Source organism: Hipposideros armiger, unplaced genomic scaffold (genome assembly GCF_001890085.2).
Source record: "Hipposideros armiger isolate ML-2016 unplaced genomic scaffold, ASM189008v1 scaffold_56, whole genome shotgun sequence".
Classification (NCBI taxonomy): Eukaryota; Metazoa; Chordata; class Mammalia; order Chiroptera; family Hipposideridae; genus Hipposideros; species Hipposideros armiger.
Window position 1 is genome coordinate 1,791,056 of NW_017731406.1, and position 16,738 is coordinate 1,807,793.

A 16,738-nucleotide genomic window follows, 5' to 3' on the forward strand; every position below is an offset into this window, starting at 1 on the left:
ATTAAAGTGACATCACGGTGTTTTATTTATTATGTATTTAGTATCTATGTGTATGGGGAGGGAGATGTGATGTGACCAGAACTTTTTAGACTTCATCTGAAAGGATAAACATGAGAAGATAATTAAATTCTGATAAAGAAGAGTAAAAGATTGGGGGGAGATGACTTGTCTACCAGAAATAAAAACATTATAAAGCTACAAAAATTGAAAAGGATGATGTTGGTGCCCAAACTGAAAGATGAATAGCATCTTAATAGATACATAGGACATTTCAAATCAGTGAAGGCACAATTATTCAATAAACAACTCCAAAGAAATTAATAACCATTTGCACAAGAATAAATTCGAGATAAACTGAAGAATAAAATGCACCAAGTAATAGACCCCAGCATATATTAGAAGCTGATATATCACAAAGGAGGTATTTCAAATTCAGTGGGAAATGATGAAATATTTAATATATGGTTCTAGGACAACTGGCTATCCTTGTGGAGGAAAATAAAATTAGATTTCTATTTCACACCATTACAACACACACACACACACACACACACACACACACACACACACACACACACACACCCCAGAAAAACAGATGAGTTAAATACTATGTATAAACAAATAAAAATAAAAATGCTGGAGGAAAACTAAGAAGACTACATTTACTGCGTAGAAACAGAAGAGTCATTAGCAGAGCAGGAGAACCTGAACTTATAAAAAGAAGTAAATGTATTTGACTATATGAAAATGAAAATATTTAGTATGGGAAAAGATGCAATAAGTCAATAGATAAATTATAGATTTGGGAAAACCTGGTACTAAAGATGACAAAGGGTTAATATCAATTATACATAAGAACTGTTATAATATCAGAAGACAAAGGAAATGCCTCAATAGGAAAATGACAAAGGATATAAAAAAGCGAATGACCGAAGAATAAAAGCCCCCTCAAAAATGTAAATATGCTAAGCTCACTGACCTTTAGGAAAATTTTTGTTAAATAAAAATGAGTTACCATATTCCATTAGTTCAAAAACACATTTTTTTCTCTCAGTTTTTCATTTCTAAAATTGGAATGTGCCTTAAAATTGATGACATCCTACAGTCACTGTAGCCTAGGTAACAGTCATGTTCTAGTTACTTCTGCTGCACATGCATGAATATGTTTGTTGCTCCTAAAGGCATGACTGGACAACTACAATCCTTCATGGTTTTACTCAACAAAATCATTGGAGAAAAGAATATGAGTCCTAATTGATTTTTGAAGCCCTCTTATTGATGCATTCTGATATGATAACAAAGACTAGAGCATCAAAAATGGCAGACTGGGTGTCACTGGCTACAAATAAAATTCTGGTGATGATAGTGGAGTACTCTTTTAAGAAATGCCTCACCCCCAATATTCTTGATGACACAGAAAATAATATTGTGTTCAAAAACATGAGTGACAATGGTATTTCCAGTCAAGATAGTGGAGTAAGTAAACACTGTGCTTGCCTCTTTTCATGACCACATCAAAATTATAACTAAACTATGGAGCAGTCATCACTGAGAATCGCCTGATGTCTAGCTGAGCAGAAGTCCTATAACTAAGGACATACAAAAGAAGTCACATCAAGACTGGTAGGAGGGGCAGAGACATGGAATGGGCTGGTCCCCATTCCCATGTGTGGTGATTAAAAATGGGGAAGGATATCTTGCCTGCAGAGATCCACTCTGAGGAGTGAGGGGTCCAAGTGCCATACCAGGCTCCCCAGCCCAGGGTTCCAGTGCCAGGGAGAGAAGTCCCCACAACTTCTGGGTGTGGAAACCAGTGGAGATTGTGGCCGAGTGAGACAGAAGATGGCTAGAGCCCCAGGCATTCCTCTTAAAGGGCCCACACACAGACTTATTTGCTGACAGACTCACTCGCTCTGAGCTCCAGCACTGAGGCAGCAGTTTGAAAGGTGCCAGGGACATACAGGAGGAACTGAGTTGTCTGGCTTCAGTGCAAGGATTGGAATGGCAGCTTTTTCTAAGACAGAAGTGCTGGCAGCAGCCATTGTTTCTCTGTTGAGACTTCCCCCTTCCCAGAGTACAGACACAGGAGGCTTCCATAGCTGAGTCTCCATCAACTTGGCTAAAACTGTTCACCCAGCCCTGTGATTCTCTGAGACCCCAACCTATCCAACTTGCAGGCCCACCCAAGCTGCTTTCAGTGGCTTTTTCATACAAACAGACTGTCTTGGCTCATGCTGCAGACATTCCTAAAATCTCCCAAAGGTTCACAAACATCAAACAAGCAGCTTCTGGCCTCAATGTGCCCCATACCTATTGCTAAGCAGCTTCAAGCCTGGCACCAGCAGCAGCTGGACTTTATTTGCTGCTTAGCCTGTCCCAGTCACCACCAAGCTCAGCTCAGGTACTAGAAGACATCTGCAGATTGCTTTGTGGCTCATGCCACATGGCCCCAAGCAGGGCCCAGGTGGAGACTGAACTTGGACTGTGGAAGGGCCCCTTCTAGGAGGCCCTGTGGCCAGCATGCCCAGTGTCCATATTTGGGCCATGTCAGAGCACCACTTGGCCACCTCCACAGAGGAAACACCCAAAGGACACATGAGGCAAGCACCAGGGCCCTGATAATGTGACTCCTTCTCCGTAGGGTGAACCCCTGCACCACAGCTATTCCATATAGTCATGGCCAGTCTTCACAACCAGTCAGCCTGAGGGTAAATCCCTCACACTGACCTAAAAACAGCAACAAGGCTTAAGTACAACAGGAGGACACATACAACCCACACAAGGGACACATCTGCAGCACCCAGCTCAGGTGACCAGGGAGACTGTGCTAAGGGGCCCTACACAAAACATACTACGTAAGTCTACTAAGATTGGGAGACATAGCAGCTCTACCTACTCCATAGAAACAAACATGGGGAGGCAGCCAAAATGGAGAGACAAAGAAACATATCCCAAAAGAAAGAAGAGAACAGAGTTAAAAAACAAACAAACAAACAAAAACCTGAAAACATGAGGATAGTTTAACGGGCTTCTGGGACAACATCAAGTGTACCAACATGTGCATCATAGGGGGACCAGAAGGAGACAAGAGAGAGAACAAGAAATTGAAAACCTATTTGAAGAAATAATGATGGAAAACTTCCCTAACCTGGTGAAGGAAATAGACATATAAGTCTAAAAAGTGCAGAGAGTCCGAAACAAAATGAACCCAAAGAGGCCAACATCAAGACACATCCCATAATTAAAATGCCAAAGGTTAAAGACAAAGGGAGAATGTTAAAAGTGGCAAGAGAGAAGCATTTAGATGCCTAGAAGGGAGCTCCTATAAGACTGTTGGCTGATTTCTCAACAAAAACTTCGCAGGCCAGAAGGGATTGGCAAGAAATATTCAAAGTGATGAAAAACAAAGACCTACAACCAAGATTACTCTACCCAGCAAAGCTATCATTTAGAATTAAAGGACATATAAAGAGCTTCCCAGACAAGAAAAAGCTAAAGGAGTTCATCACCACCAAACCAGTATTACAAGGAATTTTAGAGGGATTGCTTTAAGACAAAAAAAGAAAAACATAAACAATATGAATAATAAATTTGCCATAACTACATATCTGTCAACAATTACTTTAAATATAAAGGAATTAAATGCTTTAATCAAAAGACAGGGTGTCTAAATGAATAAGGAAATAAAACTTTTACATATGCTGTATACAAAAGACTAACTTCAGCTCAAAAGACATACACAGACTGAAAGTGAAGGGATCAAAAATGATATTTCACGAAAATGGATACAAGCAAACAAACAAACTGGGGTAGTAACACTTATATCAGACAAAATAGACTTTAAAACAAAGGCTTTGTTTTAAAATGGGATTACTGTAATTCCATTTCTGGGTATTTACCCAAAGAATCCCAAAACACTACTTCAGAGGGACATGTGCATCCATATGGTCATTGCAGCATTGTTTACAATAGACAAGATATGGAGGCAAGCTGGTTGTCCATCAATAGATGAATGGGTAAAGAAGAGGTGGTACACATATACAATGGAATATTACTCAGCCATAAACAAGAATGAAATCTTACCATCTCCAACAACATGGATGGATGTAGGGGGATAAAATAATATTATTTATAAACAAATAACTATAAAAGAATAAAATAAATATTCTAAATGATAAGAAATCTTTGTGTCATATTTCCTGGTAGTCCTTTTTCTTTCTTAGTGGTACATAAAATAATAATGCATCTTAAAATCAAAGTCATTTTAACATTTAATGAAATAGCGTTTTATATCTCATCTATCAGTAAAACAACATTCTCCTTCCAGAAAGATCTGTATATTATACCATTTTCGTAAAACAAATGATGACCCCAAACTCTTGTATATAATTAGAGTTAACATTTATATACAATGTGCTACCGTATTCTAAGGAATTCACATGGATTAACTAAGTTAGGTAGGTGTAATGATGCCTACTCTACAAAATGAGGAATCTGAGGTATAGAGCTGTAAAGTCACTTGTCCAAGTTCTCATAGCTAGTCAATGGCAGAAATGTGATTTCAACATAGACATTTTGGTTCCAGAGTGTTCATGTTCTTAACTATTCTCTCTCCCCCTTCTTTCCTCTTCTCTCTCTCTCTCTCTCTCTCTCTCACACACACACACACACACACACACACACTCACTCACAAACATTTTTTGGGCTTTTTTCTGTCTCATTGTGCTTAATTATATTAGCATGGAGAAAACTTTGGAAGGATACATGCTAAGTGATTAACATAGGTTTTGGGGTGAAGATATAGGAGTAGATGAAGCATAATGAGTAAAAGAAGAGAAAAAAGAAAATTTCACTAAAATTTCCAACTGTGTTTCATGTGGTTATATTTATGCCTTATATAAGATAAACCTGTATATGTGTGTATATGTACAAAATATTAAAAAATGAAAAGTTATCTAGAGTTAGTATAAGAAAGTCCTTAAAATATATACAAATGGTCAAAGCATACATTTGAATTTTACTAGTCATCAAAAAAATCAAAAGAATGATGACATGATTTTTAGCCATCAAATTTTCAAAGATGAAGTAGTGAAATATACAATGTTACTATTAAAATGAAAATGGGAGCCTTTATATGCTATGAGTAAATGTTTATTTGGTCCAGCCAGTTTGGTGAGAAATAACAATATAATTTTAAGGCTTTTGATCCAGTAATTCTATTTCTAGAGGTTATCCTTAGGCAATAATTAGAGATGATCACAAATATTAGTGTTAAGTGTGTTCAAAGCAGATCTATCTATCTTATATCTATCTTATATCTATCTATCTATCATCTATCTATCTATCTATCTATCTATCTATGTAATCTATCATCTATCCTTTCATTTATCTATATACAGTAAAACCTTGGATTGCGAGTAATTTGGTTTGCGAGTGTTCCACAAGATGAGCAAACATTTCTAATACATTTTAACGTGGTAAATGAGCGATGTCTTGCAATACGAGTAGTTTGTTTCTGGAACGAATTATGCTCACAAACCAAGGTATTACTGTATTCACTTATATCTTGGTACCAGGATGCATAGCTAAGTGTTAGTTACAACAGCAAATAAGGAGAAGAAGGAAAAGAAAGAGGAAGAAAGGGAAGGGGGAAGAGGAGAAGGATGTGACCTAAATGTTTAAAAATATGAATGACTTGGGCCAGCTGAGTGGCGCGTTGGTTAAGAGCTGGATTGGGACGCCAGCTCTGAGCAGCAGGGCCCTGGTTCGGATCCCACATGAGGGCCAGTGATGCTGCGCCTTCTACAGCTAAAATGGTGAACAATAGCTTGACCTGGAGCTGGGCTGCTGTGAGCCGCCCACGATGCCGTAGGCTGCAGTGAGGCTGAAGTGGGCTGCTATAAAGCTACCATGAGTGGCTAGCAGCTGGTGTGAGCTGCCAAGAGCCGCCGTGAGTGGCCATCCAGTGGCCGGGGACGGATCTGCCTCACCTGGGAAGAGCATAGTGATCACAATACCAACATGGGCCAGTGAAGTGACGTCCTCCACAACTAGACTGAAGAACAAAAGGACAGCAACTTGTGTCTTTCTCTTCCCAGATTCCCCAATGCTGTTCCCCTTCCACATTCCCCAATAAAATCTTTAAAACATAAATAAATAAATAAAAATATGAATGACTAAATAAATTGTGGTACATTTATTCAATAGAACATTATGCAATAATTAAAATTACATTCACAAATGATAGTTTATGACATGAAAAACTTCCTACTCCTCTATAAGGTAAAACAAATACCTATATCTATTTTATGATTTGAAATTTGTACAATAGATAGAAGAATTTGCAGAAAATTCTTTAAAAAATTGTACTGATTATTCTGAGTGTAAGAGCTATTCGTTATTTTTATTTTTTATGTGTATTGGGTATTGATAGTTATATTACTATGTATTATATTTATATTTCTATACTTTTTATACTTTATAATTAGAATGCAATGTTCATTGTATTATCAAAAATGAAAAAACAGAAACAAACTAATACTAGATTATGTTATATCACTGAAAAAAACCATTCTAATAAAATAATGTGGTTCGGGAAGGGTGTCTTCCTTTGACTAAACTCTCTTTCACAGTTGAATATCACAATTAACAATTGTAAGAGCACATAGCTGTAGAGCATTGCCATGTTCCTGGCATGAAGCTAAGTGCTTTATATGTATTAACTCAGTTAAATCTCACAACAACTTTTGCTCAGAAACTGAAGCACAGAGAGTTTAAGTAACTTCCCCAGGGTCACAGCAAGACGCAGAGCCTGGATCTAAATCCAAGTAGTGTGGCTCCATCGCCTGGGCTCGTTATTGCCATACTTACGGCCCTATTGCAAAATAAAACTAAATAAATAAACAAGCAAACAAAAAAAAAAATCAAAACTAATGATGTAGCCATCTAGTATACCTGGAGATGGGTCTGAGGTAGGGGCATTTTGGTTAAGTGAATGTGTGGTTAAATAAAATTACCTAAAATATTATTTGTGGCAGCTTGGGGCAGAATGTGAAGTAATAAATAGCGATCTTAGTTTTTGTCCACATTTCAGTAGATAGCTAGTTATTATGGGGAGATAATTCAGATGTGTTTTTTATCACAATAACTCTTCTCTCACATCTTCCTGGGTCTAAAAACAGAAGATAAGTTATTAGTCAGAATGAGGGTGACAAAGAAGCTGAGAAATAGTAACTGAGGAAGAGATAAACCTCAAAAATCAGCACCTCTGATTCCCATAAACAGGGATAAGCCATTCTCTTCTTTATGCACACACAATCCTTCCTTCCTTCCTTCCTTCCTTCCTTCCTTCCTTCCTTCCTTCCTTCCTTCCTTCCTTTTTCCCTCCCTCCCTCATATAAGCAATTCTCATGCTTTAGTCCAGACCTTTTTTTAAGGTCTCTACTGGCTCAACACAGGCTCAACAGCTGATTTTTCATAAAATGTCCCCATGCAGGCTGTGGCTTCAGGCTTTCTCACCAAACTTTGCGTCCACAACCTACCCCCTTCGCCCTTGCCTCCTATATGGGACCACCCCTCTACCCCCACCCTGGTGCCAGCCGGGGTCTGACGGTCCCTTGCTTTACTATGCTGTCTTCCCTTGGACATAGGTATGGTTTGTTTTGCTCCCACGCCTTCACCAGGGGTATCACATTCTGCTAAAGCTTAAGGCCACCCTCCTCTCACTAGAAAATACAAAAATGCAAAGGAAACAAATAATCAAAACTTTCCCAAAAACTAAAAAACAAATTTTTTTCCGAAAGCAATTTGGTCAATTTGGTTGTTGTAAATAAATTACTGTATTAGTCTGCTCGCGCCACCCTGCCAAAATACCACAAACTGGGTGTCTTAAACAATAGAAATTTATTTTCTCACAGTTCTGGAGGCTCTAAAACCAAGATCACCATGTCAGCCGGTTTGGTTTCTCCTGAGGCCTCTCTCCTTGGTTTGTAAATGACTGTCTTCTTGCTGTGTCCTCACGTAGCCTTTTGTCTGTGTGTACACATCCCTAGTTTCTCTTCCTGTTCTTCTAAGGACTCCATAGATTGAATTAGGACCCTACCCTTAGGACCTCATTTAACCTTAATTACTTCCTTACAGTTCCTATTTCCAAATACAGTTGCATTGGAGGTTAGTGCTTCAACACATGAATTTGGGAAGATACAATTCAGTTCATAGCTATCATTGTAAATTGCTTTTTTGAGAATTGGCCATCTGAGTGCAACATTGGATTGTTTTTTTTTAATATCTAGAAACATGTTGTATTTTTTTTTATTAGCTGAGCCATCCTGCCACCTGTTGGCAGCTCAGCAGAAACTCAGCTCGGGCTGGGAATCAAACCGGCAACCCTGCTGCTCAGAGCTCGCACTCTTAACCAACTGATCTCGTAACCAACTGATCCACTCAGCCGGCCCCTCAACATTGGACTTTTTTTTTACAGTCCTCTATGCATCTTGAAACATTCTGTTCAATATTTTAATTATATTTTTGGGGGTGACATTGGTTAATAATTTTATATGTTTCAAGTGTATGAGTCTTTAATTCATCATCTGTACATTGCACTATGTGCTTTCCACCCAAAGTTTAGTCTTCTTCCATCACCATGTATTTGGGTTCCAATTTTTTTCAGAACGTTTTCTCCATATTGAATTTTTATTTCTAGTTTTCATTCAATTGTTTGTGCTTTTTTAGGAAAGGAAAAAGCTAAATGTCTAAGAACAATTTAATTTTACTGTTTATTATATTTTCTTATTACAAAAACAATGCATGTTCATTCTGTATACACACACACATACATTCATCCATATCCATGCATATACGCAAGCAAATAGCACCTCAGAAAGCGCTCACAATTACCCTATCCAGAAACAGTGAGTGTTAGCACCTGGACGTATGTTTTTCAGATCTTGTCTGACATTTTCTCTATCATTTTATATAAAATGGGACATTACCGTGTTTGCTATTTAGTGACTTGTTATAATATATTTAAGTAATCATCAACTATTTAGACATTTAGGTCAAACACTACCATTACTACTAGTAGTAATAATAATAACACTTATACCAATATCAATACCATTAGTAACTGACTCCTAGCATTGATGTAAGGGTTAAATGAAATATAGATTGCAGAAATACATTCACCACAATTCCTGGTCTCTGTTAAATGATTAATGAATACCAGTGTCATTAATTTTTTTTTTGTCTATGCCAGACCTATGCTTTCAGCATTTCCCCTCGTTTTTCTCCTACTGTTCCTACAGCCTTCACAACAAAACGTAAAACACTAAACATGTCTTGCAAGGAAGTTCCTGATTTCTTGCTTGCCCAATTTCTCTTCTTTCAAGGACACTTCCCTGACTCCTCTAAGACTGAATGAGGCTGCCCTTTTATGAGCTTCCATAGCAGCCTTAATTTCCCCACCAGAGTACTCACCACAGCTCATTCTGAATGCTTGTTTAATTGTCTTCTTGGCTGGATTATAACTTTCCTCATTATGCAGCTTGTTCATTATATCCTCAGCTTCCAGTATTGTACTTGGAAAATAGTTGACACTTCCTGTGCTGAGCATCTAAGCATGGGCATATTGTCTCTGCCTTCTACTGGGTTCACTAACTGCTGCGCCTATCTCCCAGGATTGTTGGGAGGACCAGGTGAGGCAATGCATGTAAAATATGTAATACAGTAATACCTTGGTATGCGAGCATAATTCCTTCCGGAAGCAAACTAGTCATATTGCAAGACATCTCTCGTTTACCACGTTAAAATGTGTTAGAAATGTTTGCTTGTCTTGCCGAACACTCGCAAACCACACTACTCGCAATCCAAGGCTTTACTGTATATAGGAAGTACTTCACAAATAAAAAGCATTTGAATAATTTGTATATAACCTTGCACAAGGTTAATAAATCTTAATATTTTAGAATATTGTAATTGGGTGTTAATGGGCAAATGTTAATATCCATTCTCCACCAATATTTAGTAATTATATTAAAAAACAGGTAGGAGACATTTCTAGCAGTCAAGATCTTTATAGTGTGTTTCAATACATGATAAATTCATGAACATTTCTTATCTCCTAGAATGGTTGTATATCTTAAAAACTCATGATAATAAGCATTCTCTGGATTTTCACAGAATTAATTCTGAATAATTAATGAATTTGAAAGAGTTAGGCAAGTACTGTAGCATGCTAATGATTTGTTTTAATGTCAATTAGAAAAAAAATAGTCTCCTTGGCCTGCTAGCTTGGAATATGTATTGTATAGTTAACTTTTAATTTACAAGTATGAAATCTTTAATTAAATGAATATGTTGAAATAGAGATCGAATTATTTGTGAAAGTTATAGTTTGTAGAAAAAACGAACACAGATTTGACAGAATTATTAACTGTATTCAGACAGTTGTTGCAAATATGTTTAGTTTATAGATCAATATTTACATAATGTTTACATATTTCCTCAAAAAAAGTATGATATCTTAAGGACTAATGACTTAGGGATTATATCAAATGCAAGTCTTAAATAATTTTAGGCAGAATGAATATAAATATAATACAAACAATTGAAGGGGCAGGTAACATTCAATTATACTTTACAGGTCTCTCAAATGCATAGTAAGTCTTGATTATTCTGCTTCTAAGGATCTTGCTTAGTTTCATCTTAGTCATGATTTATTGGCACTCGCTCAAAGTTACAGCCATAAAGTAAAGGTGAAAGTCCATGTAACACTAAATGAATATTCTTAAAATATATAGACTGCCTCTGTGAATTTAGCTAAGGAAAACAACTTCCAGACTGAAGGATAAGAAAAATAATTTAACAGTTTATTTAATTTTGACTTGGTTAGGATTTAACTCCATTTCTAAGGAAGGAAAAAATCTTTTTGTTAGGAGGTGGAATTCGTTTATTAGCCAGTTGCAAGAGTGTTCATTTAGACTTGGAGAGTATTTTCTAGGCATTGCTATGGTTCACCATGGGGGAGTGCTTCTGTCTGTTGTTATACAATCCTTTGCTTGACAAACCTGAACTGAAAGTTCATGGAACTTGTCTTTGTTCACTGTTCATCTGCCCATATGGCGTAGATTCAGAAGGATTGGTCTTTTTCCTAGGATGGCATTAGTAATGATTCTACAATAATGAGAACAATGTAAATTGTGGGTTTAGTGGGAAAAGCAGTGGACTGCAAGTCAGATGACTGAATTTGAGGCTTAATTGCCACTGATTAGCTCTGTGACTTTAGGAAGGCCTGTATTCTAAATGAGCCTCGAGTTTGTTTGTTAATCTGTAAAATGGTGCTAATGTTTACCTCACAGGGCTGTTAAGAGATTAAATAAAATGTTGACTGTGTAAAGACTTTATAAACCATGAATATTAAGCAAATGCAAATAATTATTTTATAGAAGATTATCAATTTTGTTTCACTAATAAATAAATTAAAAACGTGGTTAAATTTGCTCATGGATAAGTAGACCTTGTTTTTTATTTCAGTTTATTCATTTCTAAAGGCACTGAACTAATTTTAATGGACTGATTATTTTCAAAAAATGTCAGTGTCTTAGGTAAAATGTGCTAGTTATGCACATCCAGAAACAATGAATTAATATTCAATGAATTTCAGATGACTTCTATTTTAATATGCTAAAAAAAGATCTTGTGACTTTGTTTAGGGTCTTTTAAAATTTTTACAATGCATTTCTATACTTTCTTTTGGTGAATCTTGGATAATTTAGACAGGTTTTAAGTGTATATTAGGAAACATGTTAATACCTAAATTGTGTCTTTAGTGAATGTGGATGTGTTTTTCCTCTGTCAGATCTAAAATATCGATTTCACTATAACCTTGCCCTCAAAGCTGTGGTGCCTGGTATGACTGATTTGTCCTCTCAGGAACCAAATCTGTTGTTTTCCCTGGTTAAGCACTGAGCCATGAGTGGAGCTGTTATTAAAAAGTTACAAAGATACAAACCTGGCCCAAACTTACCCCCTTATCCATGGCTGCCTTCATTGTCAGACACATGATGGAGTAAGGCATCAGGCCATGAGAGAAGAGGCTGCTAATGCTGTCTCTACAGTCTGAGTCAAAGCCCGTTGCCCCTAAGCTGAAAAGGCTAGACCTTGACCACTATGGGGCAGCTCAGGACAAGTAGGACGTGGCTGGGAAACCAGCTAAGAGTGGTTTTCCTTTGGTGGTTATTTTTTCAAGGCAAGGATGCAATGTATTGGATAACCAACTGAAGTTACCCTTTGAGGAAAGAACAAGTGGTATCAAGAAAGATGGGCTCTTTAACTTCATAATGGTAATGGGATAATCATCAAAAGTCTCAGACCTTTTCCCCCCCAAAGTCTATACCAGATTAGTCTTCCATATGGTTGCTAATGTTTGAAAATAAATCAAAACATGTGGGCCTACCTTCCCGTGATCATTTTTTTTTAAATTTTTTTTGGGAGCAGCCATGGTCATTGGTTACATATTGCTTTCATGCTACAATGGCATAGTTGACTCTTTTAAAGAGGGCGCAGCTCACAGTGGCCCATGCAGGGATTGAACCCGCAACATTGGTGTTATCAGCAGTACACTTTAACCAACTGAGCTAACCGGTCACTGCCCTTGATATTTTTGCATTGTAAAGTTCCTAAGGGCAAATATCACAGTTGTTAAATGCAAATGCATAATTTTATATAATAAAAGTGTAATAGCTATTTCCCATAAGGGCAGGTTAGGTAATGGGTTATTTGGATCAAACCCACTGGCTGAAAACAACTCGAGATAAATCACCTTAAAAGCACTGAGGAATACAAAAGATGGTGCAGCCCTGCCACGCCAATTTGGAGGGGAAACTTGAATCCAAAGAAATTAGAAGATCATTTGACTACCAAAGTTGCTTTTTAAAAAAAAAAAAGATTTTGTTGGGGAATTGGGGAAGGGGAACAAACGAGTTGCTGTCCTTTTGTTCTTCAGTCTAGTTGTGGAGGACGTCGCTTCACTGGCCCATGTTGGTGTTATCATTGCGCTCTTCCCTGGTGAGGCAGTGGCTCACCGGACATTGGACGGCCACTCACAGTGGCTCTCAGTAAGTTAGGGTGACAGAAATAGAGGCACAGAGCCCATTGAGTGTGAAGACTCTTACAGAATACCTTTTTTTGCATTAAACTGAGTCCCAAAGGGCTATACTCTTAGGATTAGGATGAACCAGAAGTAATGTGTTACCTCACATCCTCTCCCACCCCATACCCCAGAGAAAAGGCTGCTCTGGACTTAAACAGAGCACAAGAAGGAAAAGGAAGGGAGACAAAATACTCCTGAGGAGATGTGGCCACAGATCTGCCCTCATAGATACCATACCCCAGCCACATACAGCATAGATGGGCAAGGAATTTAGCTTGAAGTGGTTTCCAACTTGTACCCCTAAAAGCTGCCAGAAGGAGTAAAGTACGCTCATTACCAGCCTCAGGGAATCTCTACAAATAATTTTTTAAGGGCAATAACCAGTAAAACAACTGTTTTACATAGGGAAATTAGAAAGAAAAATCAGACATAGACAAATTATGTTAATTGGTAATTTTGATGAATATTATGACAAAATAAGACTAAACCATTGTGGAATCCTCTCTCTTAATGCCCAAATTGTGTAATGATGTAAATATCATGATCACCATCTTTATATTCCTCAATACAAGAAATCAAAAATAAATTGTTCTTTAATAATTAGGTATTGCAGAAGTAGTTGCATATTGTATGCTTTTCTGTGGAGTATTGAAGATTAGCTACTAGCACTCATGTTTAATTATAAAGAACAATGGTCTGCTTCAATATAATTTCTGGTGTTTCTGAAATAGACATCTATGATTGGTATATAAACAGAAATTTCCAATAATAGTCATACAGAATCATTGTCTGAATTGTCTTTGTGTTCTATAATATTTAGTGAATAGTACAGGGTAAATCCATTTTCCATTTTTTAAACTCCGATGTAGCTAGAGCAGAAAACAAAACCAAACAAAGTGACAATAATGGAGCCTTCACTCAAATCCAAAATGGTTACTATAGTAACTTAAAATCAGAGCATTATACTAACAGTAGAATGAAAAGATAATTTCAAATGCTATATTAATCTTTTGAAGTATGGAGAGGGAGTTGTTTGATATTTGAAAGAGACTAGGTTGCTGTTGAAGCTTCTAAGATGACTGATTTTGTCTTGTCTCTTCTCTTTTATAAAAATGTGGAAACCTCTGACTGCAGGCATTAAGTAGAAGAGAAGGGAACTGTTAGTTTTGCTTGTATTAATCTTTGTAAGACTGATGACAATCAGTTTATACAAGCAACTCGTAATTACCTATGGGAATGGAGGTAAAATTGAGTGAAAAAGTGCATTTACAAATGACTCCCAAAATCTAATTTTGATGTTTCTTTTCTACTTTCTCTAGCACAGAGTTTGAAGTGCAGACATGGATGCAGACATAATACAGGAGTTTTAACTAAAGAGGGCAGAGGGGAAACTCCAGAGTTTGATATTAGTATGGAACTGCTTATCTAGGAGGCCCCATGTTAAAATCACTGGGGTTATACTGTACTGAGTTCACTTTAGAACTTCATGCTAGTGGTATAGTCATCGTCAGAAAGTGGTTGGTGCTAGCACACCTTCCTGGGTCTAAAAACCGAAGATAAGTTGTTAGTCAGAAAGGGGATGACAAAGAAGCTAAGAAATAGAAATTCTGATCAAGAGATACACCTCAAAAATCAGCACCTCTGATTCCCATAAACAGGGATAACCCATTCTCTTCTTCATGCACACACAATTTCTCCTTCCTCCCTTCCTTCCTTCCTTCCTTCCTCCCTTCCTTCCTTCCTCCCTTCCTCCTTTCCTCCCTTCCTTCCTTCCTTCCTTCCTTCCTTCCTNCCTTCCTTCCTTCCTTCCTTCCTCCCTTCCTTCCTTCCTTCCATCCTTCATTATTCCTTCCTTCCTTCCTTATTTATTCTTTCCTTCCATCCATCCTTCCTTTCTTCTTTCCTCCATTCCCCACTTCCTTTCTCCTTCCTCTCTTTTTCCTCAAATGATTATTGAGCCACTTTTCCATGCCAGGCCATGTGTGGGCCATGAAGGATGTGCTGGTGGACAATACCGATGCGTACTTCTGCGTTCATCGACTTTATAGTCTAGTCTAGTGCGAGACAGAGACAATAAACAATTACATGGATAATTACTTAATTATAATTTAGATTAAGGCTAAAATTGAAAAGTTCAGGGGGCAGAAAGAGTAGATGACAGGAAGAAAACCTAATCTGAGGGGATCATTAGGGTTTTTCTGAAGAAATGGTATTTCTATTGATTACTATTGGGTGACTAGGACTCAGCCAGCTGAAGAATGCAAGTAAGAACATTGCAAAAGGAGAAAATTAGTGCCAAGGCCGAAGGTGAAAAGGAGCTTAGTGCATTTAAAGAGAAGGCCAGTGAGGCAGAAACATACTGACTAAGATGAGATTAGAAAGGTAAGCGAGTGCCTTAGAAGCCATGGTGTGATGCTTGAACACTTTTGTTGTTGTTTATTCCCTTCTGTTGCAGTGATTTGTATACATGACCATGGAGACTACTTTCCCTTTTCATTTTGTATCCTTGGCATTTAGTGAGGGGGACCAGAGTTTGCCATCCCAAAATGTGCCTTTTGGGAATTGATTATTAAGAAACTAAAGACTCAGATAGAACCTTTGACCCTCCCCCTTACCTGCCTAAAGGAGTTCAGATAGTAAACTGTACCTAGGGGAAAAGGAGCACCACCTGTGCATCAGAATATAGACTAAGTGTGGCTGACAGGGAGACATGTAGCAAAGCCTCTTTGTTGGGCTCCCCTCTGTGTCTCATTGTTTCTGGGCATGCCAGCAAGAATTTATTTACAAATATATTTCCTCTTTCTCATCTAGTCTCATCAACTCTCATCTGTGAATTGCCTACTTGCCCTTTGAAATACCAGACCCATGCTTCCCTCTCCTTAGTCCAGAATGGCATATAAACCTCAACTGCCCAATATGTTCTTGGGTCTCTTATTCTTACGGTACCCCTGCATGTACATACACAACAAATTTGGGTGTTTTCTCCTGTTAATCAGTCTCTGTTAATTTGATCATTAGCCCACCTAGAAGAGCTTGGAAAGGTGGGAGGAGAATTATTTTTTGCACCTCCACGGTAGTGTAGTGCCAGGTGCATAGTCAGTGCTCTATAAATTCTTGTTGACTTAGTGAAGTAAAGGGAAAATGTCTTCCTTATGATTGAAAGAACACAATCATTACAGAAAACAGGCATAATATTTGTGGGTGAAAAAGGGACTTTGTCATAAATCTGACAAGCCCTCTGGCAGAAAGTAACCTCACAGAAGAATCTGATCATAAATTCATAACTGGGCAGGACATGGTGGGTAGTCACACCCCAGGCATATAACTTCTTTAGTAAAAGCTTTATATTTATCTTAAGCAAGCCCTGCCCATTGTTTTTGTGCATCTAGGTTAACACACCTTTACAATGCCAGAGTAATCCTCCTTTTCAGACCCCTGGGAGGCGTAACCATCCTGTATCAAATAAGTGTGCCAGTCAGTAACAGCTATAGGAATTCAGAGGAGGTTCTGAGGTTCCTCTGTAAGTTCGACTTTGCGAGGCTACTGTCGATGTAAGGAATGTCCAAACCTGTCATATGTTGAACATTTCCT